The 21,000-nt window shown below is 37.0% G+C and overlaps 1 protein-coding gene across 1 annotated transcript in view; it reads right to left on the bottom strand.

Annotated features, from left to right (window-relative positions):
* Positions 1 to 21,000, bottom strand: part of MROH9 (maestro heat like repeat family member 9) — a 150,890-nt gene that overhangs the window by 107,706 nt on the left and 22,184 nt on the right. Inside the window, exon 3 of the mRNA XM_043922893.1 lies at positions 544 to 757. The gene's annotated coding sequence lies outside the window, so the exon portion shown is untranslated. The remainder of the gene's footprint in view (positions 1 to 543; positions 758 to 21,000) is intronic.

Raw genomic sequence — 21,000 nt, 5'->3', positions numbered from 1 at the left:
AAGGTTTATTTTAATAAATTAATTGTGACTGACATTTAAAAAATTGATCTTTAATCTACTTAATCTTAAGCGTTTCACTACCTGATGAATTTTTCTGTTTCCTGACTCCTTGAAATCCATCTTCATTGAGAAAAATAAATGTTTTATGGAAAGGAGCTCAATTTCAGAGCTTGAGTGCTTGAGGTGAGTCTAAATTTTGATGGTGTAAACTGCCATACATTAGTATAAGTACTTGAGATGCCTGTGAGGCAAGAGAGATGTGGTCAAGATGGTGGGAAGGAAGATAGACATGGAGTCAGGAGATTAACAAAACTGAACTCTTCCAAATGGCAAATTTGTTATGAACTTTAGAAGAGGGCTCATTGTGAGGTAAATTATAATCATAATTTTTTCAAGAGAACAAAAACTAAGAAAAGTAATCAAGGTTAGAAAGAAGACAGGCTTTTGACTGAAGGATCAATAGAAGAAAAAACACTTAACTTATGTGTAACTTCTTTGCAATTGATAGCAGGCAGGTAGTGAAGAGAAAAGCCAGTGTTTTACCTCTTAGACAAAGGAATCCTTTGAGATGTTGTTGCTCGTCATGACAACAATATATTTCAAAGATTCCATTTTGGAATGGACGTGGTTCTTGCCTAGAAAGTACTGATATGCCCAAATGGCTGGTGATGCTCACTGTCAATCCCGGGGAGGGAAGCCGCTGGTTCCTATGTTATCAGCACTTATAGGTAGCTCTGCAAACCAACAGCTTGACAGCCTGTGGACAAAGGATATGAACAGAAAATTCACAGAAAAGGAAAAGTGAATGGTCAATACAGATTACAAGATGCTTAATCTTCCTCAAAGTCACAGAAATGCAAACCAGTAAAGTACCATTTCACAACAAATAAGTCAAAATAAAAACTAAAAACAAGTAAAATTTAAAAACTGATTATTTAAATATCAGCAAACATCGAAGAAACTGGAACTTTCTCACACCACTGGAGGAAGTACAAATGACATAGCTACTTTGTAGAGCAATTTTCACATTTTAGAAGAATTGAAAAACTACATGCCAGAATTTTCAGTTGTTGGTCCATAGACAGAAACATTTGTAGAATTTGCAAACTTGGAGGCATGGGGAAGGATATTCACTGCAGCATTATTTCTGTGACAAATTTAAGATATATTTTACATTCCATAAAATTTACCATTTTAAAGTGTACAACTCAGTAGTTTTAATTATAATTACAGATTTGTACAACCATCAACACTACCTATGCAGCTATAACTATGAGAGATATAAATATGGTCTGAGGTTTTCTTTAGATGTCTTCATCTGGTTTTGATATCAGGGTAATGCTGGCCTCATTTCAATAGTCAGACATGTTCAATCCTCTTCTACTTTTTTTAGAAGAGTTTATAAAATTGGTGTAAATTTGTCTTTAAACATTTGGTAGAACTTACCATTAAAGTAATTTGGTTCTGACATTCTTTTATGGGAAGGTTTTTGACTATTAATTTAATCTCTTGTTATAGTTCTGTTTAATTTTTTCCTACTTTTTGAGTCAGTTTTGATAGTGTGTGTCTCTATAAATCTCTCCATTTCATATGGTTATGTAATTTGCTGGAAATTATTCAGAGCATTCCTTTATGATCTTTTCAATTTTGGAAAGGTTTTTCTTCATTTTTGAAGCATAATTTTGCCAGATATAAAAATCTTAGTTGACAATTTTTTTCCCTCCCAGCCCTTTCAACATATCACCCTACTGCATTCTACCATCTGTGTTTCTGATGACAAACCAGCTGTTAATCTTATGACAATATCTTATACAACAAGTTAACTGCTTTTCATTTGTTGCTTTTAAAATCTTCTCTTTGGTTTTGGCTTTAGACATGCTGTTTCACATTCTCTGAACTTACGTGTGTGGAGGTTAATGGCTTTTTGGGTCAAATGTGGGAAGCTTTTGGCCATTATTTCTACAAATATTCTCCCTCTCCTTTCCTTCTGTTACTCATATTAGGCATATTTTTAGTATACTTGATGATATACCATGAGTCTCTGAAACTTTGTTTATTTTTCCTCATTCTTTCAAGTTTCTGCTTTTAAAACTGGATAACCCCAACTGACCTAGTTGCAAATTTGATGATTTTATCATCTGCTATTCAAATCTGCTATTAAGCCCCTCTAAGTAAAATTTTCATTTTAGTTATACTTTTTTACTTCAGAATTTCTATTTGACAGTGTTGTATAATTTCTATTTCCTTTTTGATATACCTTATTTGGCAAGAGAGACATTGTTTTTATATATTTTTTAAAACACAGTTTCCTTTAGTTCTTTCACTATATTTTTTACAGTCTATTAAAAGTCTTTGTCTAGTGGGTACAACATCTGGTTTTCTTAGCAACCATTTCTATTGGTTTTTTTTTTTTTTTTCCTTCTTATGGACCATAGTTCCTTTTTTATTGCATGTCATAATTTTGATTAAAATATGGATATTTAAAATAACTTAATAGCAGCTATAGTGATCATATTGCTCCCCTCTCAGAGTTTGTTGTTATGCTCATTATTGTTATTGGTGGTGGTGGTGGTGGTGTTTTGTGAATGTAGTGACTTTCCAGAACTAATTCCGTAAAGTCCATATTTTTGGTCACATATGGCCACTTTCTTTGTTCAGTTAGCTAATGATTGTGCTCTGTCAGTTGCTCAGTCGTGTCCGACTCTTTGTGACCCCATGGACTGTAGCCCACCAGGCGTCTCTGTCCATGTGATTCTCCAGGCAAGAACACTGGAGTGGGTAGCCTATCTCTTCTCCAGTAGATCTTTCCGACTGAAGAATCAAACCAGGGTCTCCTGCATTGCAGGCAGATTCTTTACCAGTTGAGCTACTAGCTAACGATTAGACAGAGATCTTCTTAAGGGTTTTGAACCAATAAGTCTTCCTTCCTTTGCCAAGGAGCTCTGTCTATGTGCATGTTGTTGTTGTGGAATGCCTTCCACACTTCCAGCAGTTCACAACACTGTAATCCCTGATTACAGAGCCTTAAGGTTGCCCAGATATAAGAGATTAGAACCTTCTCAGGTTTTTCCCTGGCATGCGCAGAGCCCTGGACATGATTCCCAGAAATGTGTCAGAGCTTTCAAGACCTCCTATGGGCACTTGTTTTCCAATTTTTCTTATTTTGGTCAACCTCTTATTTGCTCCAACTTGTATTGCCACCTCTGGGCAATACATTGTTAAACAGTTACCACTGATTGGTTTTGGCAGTTGCTCTGAGAATAAAGCTGTTTGCACTGAAGAATCTCTGAGTCAGGTAAAACAGTGACAGGCCCTATGAATGGTAACTTTTCAGGGAGATAACAAAAAAGTCAAATAGTAATGGTTCCCTGAAGGATTTGGGAAATCTACAAACATATTCTGCCCTCTCTAGCAGTGGCTAGGCTGCTGATTTTCATAGCTACCATGGTATTGGGGTTCTTGGTTTTCAGCTATTTTTTTAAAATAAACATTTCTTACATGATTGCATTAATTAATCCCCCAAGTTATAAAAAAAATTGGATTTTGCTAGTGTTCTCATTGCTTTTATAGAAGAATAAATTTTTAGAGGTTTTTACTCCATCATTGGGCTTACAGGGTGACATGAGTGGTAAAGAACCCGCTTGCCAATGCAGGAGACATAAGAGACGACGATTGGATCCCTGGGTCTGGACTATCCCCTGAAAGAGGGAAGGGCAACCCACTCCAGTATTCTTGCCTGGAGAATCCCTTGGACAGAGGAGCCTGGTGAGCTATGGTCCATAGGGTCACAAAGAGTCGGACATGACTGAAGCAACTTAGCACACATGCATGGACTCCACCATTATGAAAGTACTTACACAGCCTTACTTTTAATAGGAAAAAAATTGTAAAAATACGTTATACTAAGAGAATGGACAGTTAATTGTGATCTCTGTACCGTGGAACTCAGCAGTTAAAATAATGGACTAACAGTATGAGTCTGCACATGGATAGCTACAAAAACCAAATTGTGGAATGATACCTACAGCAGAAATATTTATATAATTAAGACACATAAAACACACTACTATTTTTGATATGTGCATATATTGAAAGAAAATTATTTTTACAAAACACAGGCTGGGAGGGTAAACACCTTATGCACAATAGTGCTGGAGATTTGGAATAAAAATATAAGAGCAACTTTCCCCATGTTTATTTATAGTATTTATTCTTTTATGAAGAAAACATGGACACATGTATTTTGCTATATTATTTTTGTGGTTTTTTTCTATTTGAACTTAGGAAAAAAGAATAAGAAAGTCATAATGGTTTGAGTTCTGTTCTCTGGCAACTCACTTGACTGTGTTCAATTTTTTATAATCTAAGGGTGAACAGAAAAGAAAAGACAAGAGTAAGATAAGTAGCTGCTGCACCACAATTGGGTCTGTTATAAAATGATTTTGAGATGGATTTCAAATCTGGAATGTCAAATTCTGGTTTTCATTCTTCTTTTAAAAAAAAAATCACAAATTCAAACCATACAGAAAAAACGTGAATCATTCCCTTCAGCCTTCCTAAAATCTCCATAGTATGTCTCTGCTCCAGTGACGGAAATGAAACAATCGACAGAGTGTCTCTTCTCTCCAAATTCTTGGTTTGTAATGCCTCCATAGCTTTCCAGTGGAGGGAAAAGGAGTTACTTTACAGTTATAACCACTTGAAAGAATTACCACCTCATTTCCAGAGATTCCTGACATCCCATTATAGGAGCACAAATATCAGTTCTATTTCTCAAGCAGTAAGTGGGGAAATCTGAATTGCCATGATACATAATTTTTCTCACGGACTATTTGACAAGGTAAAATGAAAAACAAACCCAAGCCTAGTCTCTCTTGACCTGTTATTCAGCCAGAGAAAGCATCAAAAAGTTCTCATTACCACGTGGAACCACTAGGTGTCACTAAAGATAAAGCTTGTATACATTAGAGACTATAACTAGGAAAACACAGAAGGCAAGCGCAATTCATCATGTTAATCGAGAGAATTGAAATTTCCACCTTCACTTGACACAATGGAAAATGGCTTAATACCTAGTTTAATACCCCCAGGAAATGGTTTCAGGCCCTGTCATATCTGTGCATGGACCCATTTGGGTTGGCAAAAGCATTTAGCAGAAAAATAACTAAATGACCTCACAAAAAACTCAAGAAGTATGTTATAGAATGACTTTGTTAATAAAATGGGGTTAAAATTTCAAGCCTCAAGTTCTGGAGTCCCTCTTGGGAACTGTGTCTAAAATTTCAACAGCTGCTTCCAGGTGGCAGTGAGTCAGATAAATTAAATTCTCTTTAGACAAGGAAATTGAGATATGATTTTTTTCAAATTATTTTCTACTTTTCTCTATGATTTCCCCCATTTATGTCTTTATCCTGAAAACCAAAACTGGCAGATATTACAAATTCAGCACATATTTTCTGGATGAATAGTATGAATCAAGGGAAGGAAACCAATATTATTTCGTTCTTCTTTACGCCTTGTTCTCTTCTGGCTTTCTTGCATTCCCCTTTTACCTAATCTTCACAAAAAACCCTGTGAGGTAGTTATTGTAATCATGGGTGAGTACAAGCAATACTCACAGCATATAAAGACAAATGGTCTTTACTTTTATCTCTCATCATTCCTTAAACCTTTATTCAGTAGGAAAATTCTTTCCCTGCTCCTGGATAAAACCTTCAGGCACACCTAGGATATATGATCTCCTGTTGATACTAAAACATCCTATGATCACTTTCAGTGGTAGAACTGTCATAATTTAGTAATGAAAACTGTACAATTTCATGTAATAACACAACTTATTTCAGTCAAAATCACAACTTTCCCTCCCCAAGCTGGGGCTGGTGGTGGTCTGGCAGCTTCCAGAAGTGACTAACATACTCTTCTCAACTCCTATGGTACTTCTACTCAACTCCTTTCTGACTCCCTAACATACTTTGGAAAGAAGAAGAGAGGGCAAGGGAAGTAAATGGTCTTTCTTTGAATGGTGCTTTTGAGATAGAAACATTTGATGGCACTTTCAAAGATGCAAGCTAAGAATTTTCTTCTAGCTGGCCACTCTCTCTCAGTCTTTCATATATTTTGAATTTCTTTATTTTATGTCAAATTTATCTTTAACGTAACTTTATTTATTAAATACTATGGCATTCCCTCCTTCTATAATAATAGAAGTCCCAAGTTTTAGCTGAGCCCATGGCCCCTTGCAATAAGGACTTCATTTCCCAGGCACCCATATCATGATCCATGTACAAATTCTTGAAGTATCCTTAAATGGAGAGGCTAGCTTTGTTTTTCCTTTCCTCTTTCATATCAGCTGGAGCAAGGACATAGTCTTGCAGGCTCTGTGACAGTGAGGTGGAAGTCCTGTGGTGAGGGCCTGGGAAATCATGGGACTGACTTGGCAGCTTTGTATACATAGGCTTCGTTTAATGAAGATAGTTAAACTTCTAGTCTACTGCTTTAAGTTTTTATCACTTGCAGACAAGCAAACTCCTAAGTGATAGAATTGGAAAAGACCCTGATGCTGGGGAAGATTGAAGGCAGGAGGAGAAGGGGATGACAGAGGATGAGATGGTTGGATGGCATCACCGGCTTAATGGACATGAGTTTGACTGGGACGTGGACCAGGAGTTGGTGATGGACAGGGAAGCCTAGAGTGCTGCAATCCATGCGGTCACAAAGAGTCAGACATGACTGAGTGGCTGAACTGAAGTAGAGAAACATACAGGTAAATGAGACTTAATTTTAGAAGAGCTTTGTTAATGAAAAAATCAAGATTAAGAAAATGGCCTTTACTCATGCATCCTAATTTTTATCACTTTACATTCATGACACTATATGAGGTTCTGGAAGAAGAGTGAACAAAGGTGAAGTAAAGGAGGTTCTGCCCACAAGAGGTCACTCTTAGCCTCTTCTCATCCTTCCCATGCCAGACCCTGGATCAACACCCCGAGGCTGATTTCTTCTCCAACATTTCATAGCTGCTGCTTCTCTGTTCTCTGAGGCAGCACGCTTTGTTTTTTCCTTATTAAATTCCAAGAATATCTACTGACATCCGGGGAAATAAGTAAAGAAAGAAAGATACCATGGTGTTTTCATGCTTAATTTCCTATAATTATATTTCTCTTAGATAAAATATGTATTATAATGTGTTATAAAAATGTATAGTAGAACATTGGATTTTTTTTCCCCTAAAATGGTCAATTCTCTGTCAGATTCTGAGACTATTTCCCTAAGAGACTTCCAGTTCAAGGACATACTCCATGAACAAAAGATTCTATGGTTACTGCCTCTTTTTGCAAGTTCATATTGCACATTAGCATATTAAATGGCAGAGTACCCCTGAGGTGCTCTCAGAAATGTATTTAATTTTCTTTAACTTAGCATTTTCCAATCTCATTTGATTAGGGGACCCTTTAATCCTATGGCATCTATTAACATGTATTAGTACGGCACCCTCTGCATCCTGGGGTGTCACAGGGGGCCTTTCATGTTGTCCACAAGTTTGATCACTGATTGCATAATAACAGTCTTTCATAATTTTCATATAAAAGTTAGGCTTATGCAGAGCATTTCCTTAGTTTGAAATCATTTTCTCATAAATTTTACTTAAAACTCTGGTATCAATGACTGATTTTCTGTTTGACAAAATAAATGTACAAGTAACAAGCATTATTACTGAAATAATTTTTAAAGAGCCAATGATAGATTTAGGCTTATTTTTCCAGAGTAATACTTTCCATGGTTATGATTTTATATTATGCATATATAGTATCGTATATTTGTTGGAAAAGTATTTGTGGGTCTTATGATAAAATGTATTTTGGTACTGTCTTTGGTTGTGTATGCATGCATGGGTGCTCAGTCGTGTCCAACTCTTTGCAATCCCATGGACTACAGCCAGCCAGGCTCCCCCGTCCATAGAATTTTCCAAGCAAGAATACTGAAGTGGGTTGCCATTTCCTTCTCCAGGAGATCTTCCTGACCCAGGGATTGAACTCTTGTCTGTTGTGTCTCCTGTTTTGGCAGGCAGGTTCTTTACCAGCTGAGTCAACAGGGAACCCCATTTCGTGGTGAATCTTAAAGGTACAGCTGAGGAGCTAGAGAACCTCACTCTTTGGATTGAGTGATGGAAGCGTGAAAGAGTAGGAAGGCAATTTGGGGAGAGACTTGAGAGCAGGGGAAAGAGGGAGGAGGAGACACTGCTTTCTTATTAATGAAAGCACTACGAAGTCCACCCTTCCCGTGTTTATAAACTGACCCAAAGAAATGTCCTTGTTTTTTTCTCCCAGGTACCTCTCTTTCTCCTCTTTACATTGTATGTCAAAATGGAAAGTACATGGTTAAAATGAGCAAAGGCCATTCTGATTTTTTTTTACTACCTCGCATTTAATTATAGGAATGATAAATATATGAAGCTAAAAATAATGCCTAGTGGAAAACAATTCCTAATGGAAAAATCAACAGGAAGGCAGGATGCTGGCCCCATCCCTAACATGTACGTTGTAGCTTAGAGTTCCATTGTATTTGATTTTTAATTTGGTTATTTTAAGCTTTTAATTAAGTAGGACATTTCTTTAAAACTATAGCTGAATAATTATGCCACATTTTTGTTAAAAAAAAAAAAAACAACTTAAACTTTCGACCTTCACATTAAAGAAAATTCTTCCAACAATTGGCCTTAATTTTTTTAAGCTTAATTTCTGGAAAACTGGCAATTTGATGAAGTGGAGGGTGAGAGAAGGACCTAGTTATATATCACATTTTCATTTAGATATGGTAATTTTCAGGATATATTGTTGAATTTAGAATGAAATTCTTATAAAAAGGAAGGAAAGGAGGAAAAGGGGAAAAAAGGAGGAAAGTCTATAAACAATTTTAGCATGCAATCTGTTTTATAGTAAAATTTGAGAATGTTACAAAGTGACTCAAGATTCCCCCATGGAAGTTTTTAAATATGAAAAATATGTAATACTCTTGGTAGTCCACCATCAAGTTTTTAAATGTAAAAGACTTATGTAACGTGTAGGGCACTGGACATTATGTATTAATTTTCTGTCCTTTCATACCACCACATTTCTAAAGTAGATAGAAAATACAGAAACTCATCTCCACTAAACAAGAACAGATAAACAAAAGAGACTCTCAAAAAAGTGTGATCTAGTCAAACACTCAGGGTTATTTTATTTTCAAAGCATTAAGATGAAAACATTAAAGAATATGTTGATGGGTTTAAAAAGTATAAAAATTTAGAGACTGATGATAACATTACTACCCTCAAGGTCGCCCTCTAGAATGGGAAGAAGACAATAAACAAAATCAAAATGTAGGGTGTCATTTGGTTATAAATACTTCAAAAAAAAAGTAAAAAGTAGAGATGGGGGAGCAGAGATTTTGATTTAGGGCAGAAGAGGAGGGGATGTAATTTGCAGTTTTAAATAGTGTGGATCGCAAATGCTTCAGTGAGAAAGTGATATTTAGGCAAAGACTGAAAGGAGTGATGGAAGAACCGTGCGTCTACCTGGAAGGAGGGCATTCCAGTAGGGGAAACAGCAAGTGTATAGGCTATGGGACCAGAGCATTCTTGGACTCCTCAAAGAGAACACTGTTGACTGAAAAAAAATGTGAGAGTCATGGGTTAAGTTTTATACAGGGCAAAATAAGGACTATTGCCCCAGAGACAGTATTTCAGATAGCTCTGAGAAACTACTCCAAAGAGGGGGCAGTATATGTATAATTTTGATGAAAGGGAAGTACGTGCAATCAAGCACCTAATTTTTGCAGAATGTTGCTGCTAGTCTTGTGAAAGTTATTGCCAGTCCTGTCACTGTGAAGGATTTTAATGCTTTTCTAGATATAAGCAGATGCAAGAATTGGGCTCACAATATCTTCTCCTGAAAATACCTAATTATCTGAAAGCCTGTCCTGCCATTTTTTCCCAGAGCACAGAGTAACTCATTCCTGATCTCCTCCCTGAGTTCCTTTCAGGGAACTCAGCTATAGTAGCTGAGTACTACTCATAGTAGTATGAGTAGCTATAGTAGCTCATAATTTGATCCTTGTAGAGGTAGATGGCAAGTGCCAATTTGTAGTTGGTACCAATATAGTTGGCATAAGTGAGAAAGGGGTCAACTATTAGGACAGAAGGTGAGAGGGAAACCTCATAGACTAGTATAGTCATCTCGCAGATATTATGCATGAGAAAAGAATCTATTAGAAACTTTAAGTAGAAGAAGGACATAATCTGACATATCATTCTGATCTCTTTTGAGAAGTATATAGAGCAGTTAAGAGGTGTTTGTAATAATTCAAGCAAGAGATGATGTTTCTGAACCAGGGTTAATGCAGTGCAGGTAAGAACAATGGTGAGATTCTGACTTTATTTTCAAAGTAGGGTGTCTGTATTAGGTGATGGATTGGATATGGAGGTATGAGAGAAAAAGAGAAATTATGAGAAAATAGAAGGATGGACATCCCATTCTGTAAGAAAGGAAGTCTAGGGAGGGAGTGCAGAGCAAGGATGGTAGAGAAAATAAGGAGTTTAGCTTTTATATATTAATTATGCAGATGTCTTAGTAGAGATGTAGACATATGGATATGAGAGTTTAGTCTGTGATATGAGATGCATCATAAGACCCTGAAGAACATATGAATTAGTCAACAAAGAGTACAGGGAAAGTGAGTTATTCAGGGGAAATTAGTTTGGGGTTTAAGTTTATACTGTATAGCAAAAGGAATTCAAGTTGGACTAGAGAAGTCAATGTTAAAAAAAAAATAGTAGGAAAAATGAGCAAATTTCTGACCTCTGAATGAAAAAAGATCTGAGTATAAAAATAATGGAAAAATCAAAAGGGAAAATATCAGTAGCTTTATGACCTGTAAGTTTGAAATACCATCAAAAACATAAGGTGAATAACAGTATTTATTTGTTGTTGCTCAGTTGCTCAGCCATGTCTGACTCTTTGTGACCCCTTGGACTGCAGCATGCCAGGCTTCCCCATCCTTCACCATCTTGTGGAGTTTACTCAAACTCTATTTTGTCAGTGACACTATCCAACCATCTCATCCTCTGTCACCCCTGTCTCCTCATGCCCTCCATCTTTCCCAGCATCAGGGTCTTTCCCAATGAGTCTGCTCTTCTCATCAGGTGGCCAAGGTATTGAAGTTTCAGCTTTAGCATCAGTCCTTCTAATGAACATTCAGGATTGAATTCCTTTGGAATTGACTGGTTTGATCTCCTTGCTGTTCATGGGACTTTTAAAAGTCTTCTTCAGCACCACAGTTTGAAAGCATTAATTCTTTGTCGCTCAGTCTTCTTTATGATCCAATAATATCATAGATATGACAAATGTGACTCAGTAGTCTTATACAAAGAGGTTTTATAAAACAGTGATAAAAAGACTAAAATTCAGTACAAAAAAAAAGTGAAAGGTCATGAGGATACAATTTATGGGAAAAGGAAAGGTCAATAAATATATTTTAAGTATTCAAACTGACCAATAATCAAAATGATGAAAATTAAAATAAAGCATCCCCCCCCCCCTCATTTTTCTTTTATCTTTTGCATGATCAACATTCCCGGCTGCCCTGCAGGAGAGCTCCGTGTGGGGCTAGACTCAGACCCTGTCGTCCTCTTCTGGGAATGCACACTTGGATCTTCCTGACACATAATTCAGAAATGTAAATCCTTGGAATAGTTCATGCCCTGTGACACAACAGTCACATTTCAAAAGATTGGAAGGAGACTCAATAGAAAGTTTGTTTACAAAGATATACTTCACGGTATGGTTTATACTGTGAAACGTAAGAATAATGCAACTACTAACAAAAGCAAAATGATTGCCCCAGACCTGAAGGACTTCCTGGGCAAACCATGGGATTTTGAGAAATGTTAAGCTACTAAATTTTGTGTAATATATCACAAAGCTAACTGATACGCTGAGTCACTCAAGCCCAGGGAGCAGCTATTCTATCATTATGTGCTGCGCTGTGTTCTGCTTAGTTGCTCAGTCATGCCTGACTCTTTGCAACCCCATGGACTGTAGCCTCCAGGCTCCTCTGTCCATGGGGATTCTCCAGGCAGGAATACTGGAGTGGGTGGCTATACCCTCCTTCAGGGGATCTTCCCAACCCAGGTCTCCTGTATTGCAGGCGGATTCTTTACCAACTGAGCCACCAGGGAAGCCCAAGAATACTGGAGTGGGTAGCCTATCCCTTCTCCAGGGGAACTTCCCGACTCAGGAATTAAACCAACTTCTCCTGGATTGCAGATGGATTCTTTATCAGCTGAGCTATCTGGGAAGCCCAATAGTACAAGTGAACCAGCAGGCAAAGAGGGCACATCTTGTGCTCCCCTTACCTCATTGTCCTTACTTTCACCTCCAGAAAAGTAGGCTTTATCATGGGTGGAAGCTTCTCCACGTTAACTTTGGGTGGGATTGTAGTCGCGTAGGGCCATGGGAGAAGCCTGAGCACAGGCTTATCTGACCTTCGGTACTTCATTAGAGCTATCTGTCTCCCACTGCTTTATCAGCTATTCTTGTAAGACTCTTGGTGTCCCTTTAGTCTGTGTAGTGGAAAGAAAGTGTGGACCATAGTTAATTGAATTAATAAAGTCATACTTCAGAGCGGAGAAAAGCATCTATCATTTTTTGTCAGGTGCCTGGGCTTCCCTGGCGGCTCAGATGGTAAAGAATCTACCTGCAATGCAGGAGACCAAGGTTCGACCCCTGAGTCAGGAAGATCCCCTGAAGAAGGAAATGGCAACTCCAGTATTCTTGCCTAGAGAATTCCACAGCTCCACAGCCTGGAGCCTGGTGGGCAATAGGCCATGGGATCGCAGAGTCCGACACGACTGAGTGACTTTCACTCCCTCACTTCCTGAGAAGGAAAGGCAGGGAATTCAAATGACATTTGAGTGTTGGAAAAACAGGTTGTCATTTCTTGGCAGCACAGTCTAGTTCTTTCTTAAGGACGTTGGGTGGAAATTTTTCCCTCCCTTCATTTTTTTAAGCTCATATGTATTTCCAGGGAAATCCAATCCTTATATTTCTGATTCATTTGCACTTAACTCATCACAGTGTTTTTCAAGAACTATTTCCAGAGGGCCTTTAAAACATGACTCCATTTATTGGACAAATGAGTTCCTCTTGCTGCCTATCCCAGGTAGCACATGCACAAGGAGGAAGTGACATTCTCTAGAAAAATCATTGGAATGCACTTTCCTGAGGGAAGCAGGACTCTACTGGATAATTGGCTTTAGTGCTTTTCATGCACTAAATAAAGGAAACTGGAATATCCTGGTGGCTCTAAGTGACTAGGAATTAGTTTGGTAAGGAAAACAGCAAGAACCGTCCTGGAAGTGATGATGGACTCTAGACCTAGGAGGAGGTATACATCAGCTCATCTGACTGAGGCGAGGGTGTCAGGAACAGCTACAATAACTCCCTGGGAGCAACCCTTGGAGCAGAGGACTGAAGTATGTATGCTTCAGTCTGGATGAAGTAGTCTGTTTAATGACAGTGAAGAAACTCAATCTGAAGAATATTTCTAGAGAAAAGCTCAGTCATCTCAGAGGTCCTATGTTTTCTTTTTTCTTTTAACTCTATTATATGTATGTTCCAACACCCTCTTTAGCTTTCATGTTCTTTTTCCACTGTTGCCTTCCAATCAGCATATAGGCATGTACAACTCTCCATATAAAGCCACCCTTTTAACCCTATGTCACTCTACCATTCACCTGTCCCTTTCAGCTGAGATTCTAGGAAAATTAACTCACACACTATCCATCCTTTGATTCTCAGTTGTCTGTTGAAGGGGAGCAGAATAAGTGAGCCACAAATATGCTACGTTTGACAATGGATTATTTCGAGCTGAAGTAAATCACCCCATTAGACTCAAAGAAAACAAAACACAGCTCTCTTACCTCTCCCTTAACTTCCTAAAAGAATTTAGATAGGGAGCCTGACTGAGAGAGAGAGCAATTACCAGAGATAACTGTTATCTGAATGGCATATCTGTACAGCAGAGCAAACATCTAATTATCAACTATCTGCTCTTCTTACAGTCTTGTAACCCATCCTCTTCCCCTTTGAAGTCCCAAGCCCTTATCTCATTCCTTGGCTCAGGATGACAAATAAACCTCAACTTCCTCACTTGCCCTTGCGTCTCATCTTCTGATGGGGATCCCATACATTTATAATTAAATTTGTTTTTCTGTGAATCTGTCTTATACCAATTTAATTAATAGACCAGCCAAAAAACCCTAGATGGGCAGAGGAAAATTTTTCGTCCTCTGTACTGCTCAACACATAAAAAGCTATCTTTCACTTTTACCACTCATTTAATCTTTTTTTTTTTTGGCTATGGCTGGGCAAAGATCTTCATAATTAATATATTTAATGGAGTACCACACTGCACTGTGTATCATTCTTGATGTCTCTATTGCTTTGAACAGTATAGAAATATCTCCCTACATCAATGTGTATCACAACGAACTCAGCTGAGCTTTAGTGTTCAGAGTTTTATTGGGGTTTTGTTACATAGGCATGACTGATTGAATCATTGGACATGTAATTGAACTGGATCTCCAGCCCCACTTCCCTTTTTGCAACCCTCTGGTAACAGAGTTGGTCTTTCTTTCATGGCCAGAACCTATCCAGGGGCCAGCATGAGTCACTTTGTTAACATAAATTCAGTGTAGTCCCATGTGGCCACCATGAGTAACAAAGACACTCCTACCACTCAGGAAATTCCAAGGATTTAGAGGTTCCCTCCCAGGAACCAGGGACAAAGACTAGCTAAACTCTTTCTTATTTTTTAAAATGAAATATAGTTGACTTACAATGTTGTGTTAGTTTCTGGTGTATAGCAAATTGATTCAGTTATATATTTTTTCAGATTTCTTTTTTTGCACTACAGTGTATTGCAAGATAATGAATATAATTCCTTGTGGGCTTCCCTGGTAGCTCACATGGTAAAAAGTCTGCCTGCAATGCAAGGAGACCCAGGTTCAACCCCTGAGTTGGGAAGATCCCTGGAGATGGGAATGGCAACCCACTCCAGCATTCTTGCCTGGAGAATCCCCATGGACAGAGGAGCCTGGCGGGCTGTGCAGTCCATGGGATCGCACAGAGTTAGACAACTGAGGGACTAACACTTTCACTTCCATACAGTAGGTCTTTTCTGTTTATCTGTTTTGTATATGGTAGTTTGAATTTACTAGTCCCAGAGTCCTAATTTATCCCTCTCCACCTTTCCCCTTTGGTAACTATACGTTTGTTTTCTATGATTGAGTCTATTTCTGTGAGTCTGTTTCTGTTTTGTAAATAAGTTCTTTTGTATCATTTTTTAGCTTCCACATATGTGTGATACTATATGATATTTGGCTCTCTGACTTACTTCACTTAGCATGATAATCTCTAGGTCCATTCATGTTGCTGTAAATGGCATTATTTCATTCTTTTTAATGGCCGAGTAGTAGTCCATTCTGGGGCTTCCCAAGTTGCTCAGTGGTAAAGAACCTGCCTGCCAAAGCAGGAGATGCAAGTGTGATGCAAGTGTGGGTTGGGAAGATCCCTTGGAGGAGGAAATGGCAACCCACTCCAGTATTTTTGCCTGGAGAATCCCATGGACAGAGGAGCCTGGTGGGCTACAGTCCACGGGGTCACAAAGAATTGGACATGACTTAGCCACTAAACAACAATAATATATATACCACATCTTCTTTATCCATTTTTCTGTCCACAGACATTTAGGTAGCATCCATGTCTTGGCTATTGTAAATAGTGCTGCCGTGAACATACAGGTGCATGTATCTTTTAAAAAAATTTATATTTATTAATTTATTTGACTGTGCTGGGTCTTAATTGGAGCACACAAGATCTTTGATCTTCACTGCAACATGTGAACTCTTAGTTGTAGCATGCAAACTCTTAGTTACAGCATTTAGGACCTAATTCCCTGACCAGTCCCTTTAGTCAAAGCTATGATTTTTCCAGTGGTCATGTATGGATGTGAGAGTTGGACTATAAAGAAAGCTGAGCACTGAAGAATTGATGCTTTTGAACTGTGGTGTTGGAGAAGACTCTTGAGAGTCCCTTGGACTGCAAGGAGATCCAACCAGTGAATCCTAAAGGAAATCAGTCCTGAATACTCATTGGAAGGAATGATGTTGAAGCTGAAACCCTGATACTTTCCACCTGATGGGAAGAACTGACTCATTTGAAAAGACCCTGTTGCTAGGAAAGTTTGAAGGTGTAAGGAGAAGGAGATGACAGAGGATGAGATGGTTGGACTCAATGGACTTGAGTTTGAGCAAGCTCCAGGAGTTGGTGATGGATAGGGAAGCCTGGCGTACTGCCATCCATGGGGTCACAAAGAGTAGGACACAACAGAGTGACTGAACTGAACTGAAATGAACTCCCTGACCAGAGATCGAACCTGGGCCCCCCTGCATTGGGAGTGCACAGTCTTAGCCACTGGATCACCTGGGAAGTCCCTTGTGTATCTCTTTGAATGATACATGATGATAGAGTTTTCTCTGGATGTATGCCCAGCAATGGGATTGCTGGATCATATGATAACTTTATTTTTAGTTTTTTTATGGAATCTCCATACCTTTTCCAATAATGATTACACCAATTTACATTCCCAGCAATAATGGAGTGTTCCCTTTTCTCTGTACCCTCCCCAGAATTTATTATTTGTAGAGTTTTTAATGATGGCCATTTGAAACTCACTGTAGTTTTGATTTGCATTTTTCTAATAATTAGCAATGCTGAGCATCTTATCATGTACCTATTGGTCATCTGTATGTCTTCTTTAGAGAAATATCTATTTAGATATTCTTTCATTTTTGTGGGGAGTTGTTTTATTTTGTTTGATACTGAGTTGTGTGAGCTGTCTGTTTTGGAAATTAAGCCCTTGTTGGTTGCATTATTTGCAAAATTTCTCCCATTCCATAGGTTGTCTTTTCATTTTGTTTATGGTTTCCTTTTTATGCAAAAGCTTCTAAATTTGAAATATTTGCATATATTCTCTTCTAGGAGTTTTATGGTATCATATCTTATATTTAAGTCTTCAGTCCTTTGGGGTTTATTTTTGTGTATGGTGTGAAGAAGTGTTCTAATTTCACTAATTTACACGAGGCTGTCCAGCTTTCCCAACACCATTTGCTGATGAGACTGTCTTGTCTATATTGTATATTCTTGCCTCCTTTGCTGAAAATTGACTATAGTTGTGTGAGTTTATTTCTGGGTTCTTTGTTCTTTTCCATTGATCAATATGTCTGTGTTTGTGCCAATACCATCATGCTTTGATCACTGTGGCTTTGTAGTATTATGTGAATTCTGGGAGGGTTATGCCTCCAACTTTGTTCTTTTTCCTTAGGATTGCTTTGGCATTTCTGGGTCATTTATGGTTCTATATTATTGTTAGGATTATTTGTTTTAGTGCTGTGAAAAACACCCTGGGTAGTTTGATAGGGATTTCATTAAATCTGTAGAGTGCTTTGAGTAGTACAGCAATTTTGACAATATTAATTCTTCCAATCCAAGAGCATGGGGTATCTTTCTATTTCTTTGAAACAGCTTCAGTTTCCTTTATCAATATTTTATAGTTCTCAGCATATGAGTCTTTCACCTCATTGGTCTGGTTTATTCCTAAATACTTTGTTTATTTTTTGATGCAATTTTAAAAGGAGTTTTCTAACTTCTCCTCTTTGATACTAAATTCTTTCTTAGGTAACAGCTAAAATTCTTGAAACGCTATAGGGGAGGAGTAATTCACAGAAGGGGGCTCTAGGGTTTCAATGCACATTGAATGTACATGCTTAAAAATAATCTGATATGTGAAAGTCAGGTTTATGAAAACTAAATACAAGAAGAATGGAGAGTTATGGAATAATCATACAACAGGTAGGGTAATATGTAGACATTAAAATTGTGCTAAAAAAAATTAAAGACAAAAGGAAAACACTTAGATAATGTGAACTTTTCTATATGGAGAAAAAGCAAGCAAGAAGAACAAAAACATAGTGGAAGAACCTTAGCAATGACCATAGTGGGAGAAGAGTGGAATATATTGAAGGAGTAAAGTGGTAGAGAATACCTTCTCCAATGAACTTAAAGTTTTGTTCACATGACTGGACCTGGGGCAGGATGTTATGAAGTCCACACTGGCTGTGAGGTTAATACGGAAAAGCTTTGTGTCTTCTCCTATGTATCAGTGTGAGACAGAAAATAAAACTGTTGCTTAGCTTAGTTGAAGATAATAATAAGGAAAAAAACACAAAACGCTTTCACACTTACATTCCTACTGAGTTAATAATATTTAATCAACCACTTAATTTACCACTTTTTTGTACCTATTTTCTTATGTCAAATTTTGTTTTGTGTATTTCCTGTCTTTTTTTTTTTTTTTTTTTACAGTGAATGTGTATTTTTCTCTAAAAAATCCCCAAAGGTACAAAATGGAAATGGCATTAAGAGAAATTTGCTATGGTCTTTCTCACTTTTTTATTTCCTTCTTTCTTTCTTTTTTAGCTAAAAACAAAATGCAAAACACATTCTACATATTAGGAAAAGGCTTTACTTTTGTGCTTAGAAATGACAACATGTAAAAGTTTTTTTTTTTAATCCATTAAATTAATAGAAAGTGATTACCTGCCTGACAAAAGTTCATCTGAGAAATCTTTTCAAAACCAAGTTTTCTTGATAAATATTTAATGTGCCAATGTGCAAAAATGTCCTTTCCAGTTGATCAAACTTATTTTATCAAACTATTTACATTTGCACTGAAATTGGCTTTATCTTGTACATTACTTTGGGGATAAAATTTCCCCAAATTCTGATGTTAGTTGGTATTTAATACTGACAAATTGAAGCCTCAGATTTACATTTCTTTGAAATATTAAAAAATGCAATTTTAGAGAAAAAAAATTATCATTCTTGTATATTCTACAAGAACTTTCCTAAATTTGCCAGTGAGGTATTATCTAATCAAGATTAAAAAGGAAATAATAATAACAGAATCCAAATGTATTTTTTACATTTCAGACGCAAAATGCTTTTATAATATTTAATTTGGTTTCTTATTTTATATTAGATTTTTATTTATTAAATTCCTTCATTTTATTATTGACCTGTAGTGCTCGATTTATAGCCTGACCCAAAGATATTCTCCATTAAATATTCCTCCATTCCCTTTGACATAAACCAAGTAAGAATTAAGCTCTCCTTCACAGAGCCTAAGATTTTTCATCCTTGTCACACTCCTGTAATCTTTATTTCAAATCGTATTCTATCAGAATTAAGTTTTCGAAGCACCACCAGAAATCGGCAGATCCTTGGAGGCCCTCTGAGATCCTATCAGGAATCCAGGAGATCAAAACTATTTTCATAATAATACACTAATGGTGTAAAATCGTTGATGGGTAAAACTGTCAGCCTTTTGCCTGAATCAGTGCAGTGGCACCAAACTGTATTAGTAAACAAAACAAAACAAACGAAACAGGCAAAGCTCATACAAGTCTTTCAAATACTCAGTGTAATAAAATGGGAAGGACACATAAAACACTTCTGTACAGAATGAAATACAATGACTTCTTGTTTTTGAGGTAGAGCATTTGTGTGATTATTTGAGTTGTGAACTGAACTCAACACTTTACTCATGAAATATACTATTTTTTTTTTTAATTTGAAAGAAGGAATCAAACAGTGTGGTTATTCAGACTTGGGTATTTGGCAGACATTTTCTCAAAAACAAGTGAAGTGAGTTTGTCACTTTGGGGAAAACAACTATCTGATGCCAATGATACAATTAAAATTTTAAGGAGAAAATTCAAATCTTGGAGAATTTTATCCACCACCATGGGTTTGACAGCTTCCAAATACTTGAAGACTTTTCTGATGAAGTTGGTGGTGATATTAGTAAATGTGACTTTGTGTCAGTGTTTGGAAGATCTGTATAACTAAGTAAACCAGAATGTTCCAAATTACCAATGTATGATATTACAAAGTTAGGCATAAGTAAAAGATTTCCTCAAAGTGCAAGACAAACCAATGGGTTTTTAATGTAATAGAGTATGAAAAGTGTTTGATATGATTTCAGATTCCACATTGTAAGTAACCTTTAATAAACTACTGCTTATCAAACTTTGGTATAGTAGCAAAGAATAACCACAAATATGTGAAAAAGCATATGGAAAGACATGATGTCAAGGACACTACAAGTAGTTCAATAATTACTAGAACAGTGGTTCTTTTACAGGCATATTTCGATTAAAAAATTTGTTTTTAAGACACAAAACTACTTTGTTGAAATTACTGCTTTGTTTCCAAAATGCTTCTCTCTGTAAAAATGGTAGCTAAGAGTAGTGACTTTTTTATAGTTTTCTTTCTCATCAGCCATGTACATGGTGAGGGGACATAAAAAACATTGCCTGACCTTTGTAAAAGCCCATTTTGATTACCAGTGCTTTTTGAAAGCAAAATTTTGAATAATAATTTCAGTTTTAATTTCATTGTGAACATTTCTTCAACTTAGCCACTGAAATTTCTCAAGAATAATTGACTTTAGAGATAAGTTTAATATGTCTTTGAAATACACTTTAGCTCTCAAGTCTCTCACAGATGAAAGCTTTGTTCTTGGCAGTGCAAGAAATATACACCCTTCTTGAAAACTGATTTTAGGGAAAAAATATGCTTATTTTGGATGTTCCCTGTGAACAGTTAGGACACTCTCAAATAAAGCAAATGTTTCCTTTATTTCAAGGCAAATAAATGATGTTTTCAGATGCCTCCAAACAGACCTCAAAAATGATCCACACTACTGTCATTTTTGAGTTATTGGAGGGATCTCATTAGCCATGAAGGAAACCAGAGACCTGAAGTAGTGCCTTCAGGCACCACTGCCTAAGGCTTGAAATACAAAATCATTGAGAAACTCAAAACTGTGCAAAACAAA

The sequence above is a fragment of the Cervus elaphus genome, chromosome 14, assembly GCF_910594005.1.
Source record: "Cervus elaphus chromosome 14, mCerEla1.1, whole genome shotgun sequence".
Classification (NCBI taxonomy): Eukaryota; Metazoa; Chordata; class Mammalia; order Artiodactyla; family Cervidae; genus Cervus; species Cervus elaphus.
Note: the sequence above shows the minus strand (reverse complement) of the source record. Positions and strands in the feature narration are given on the sequence as shown.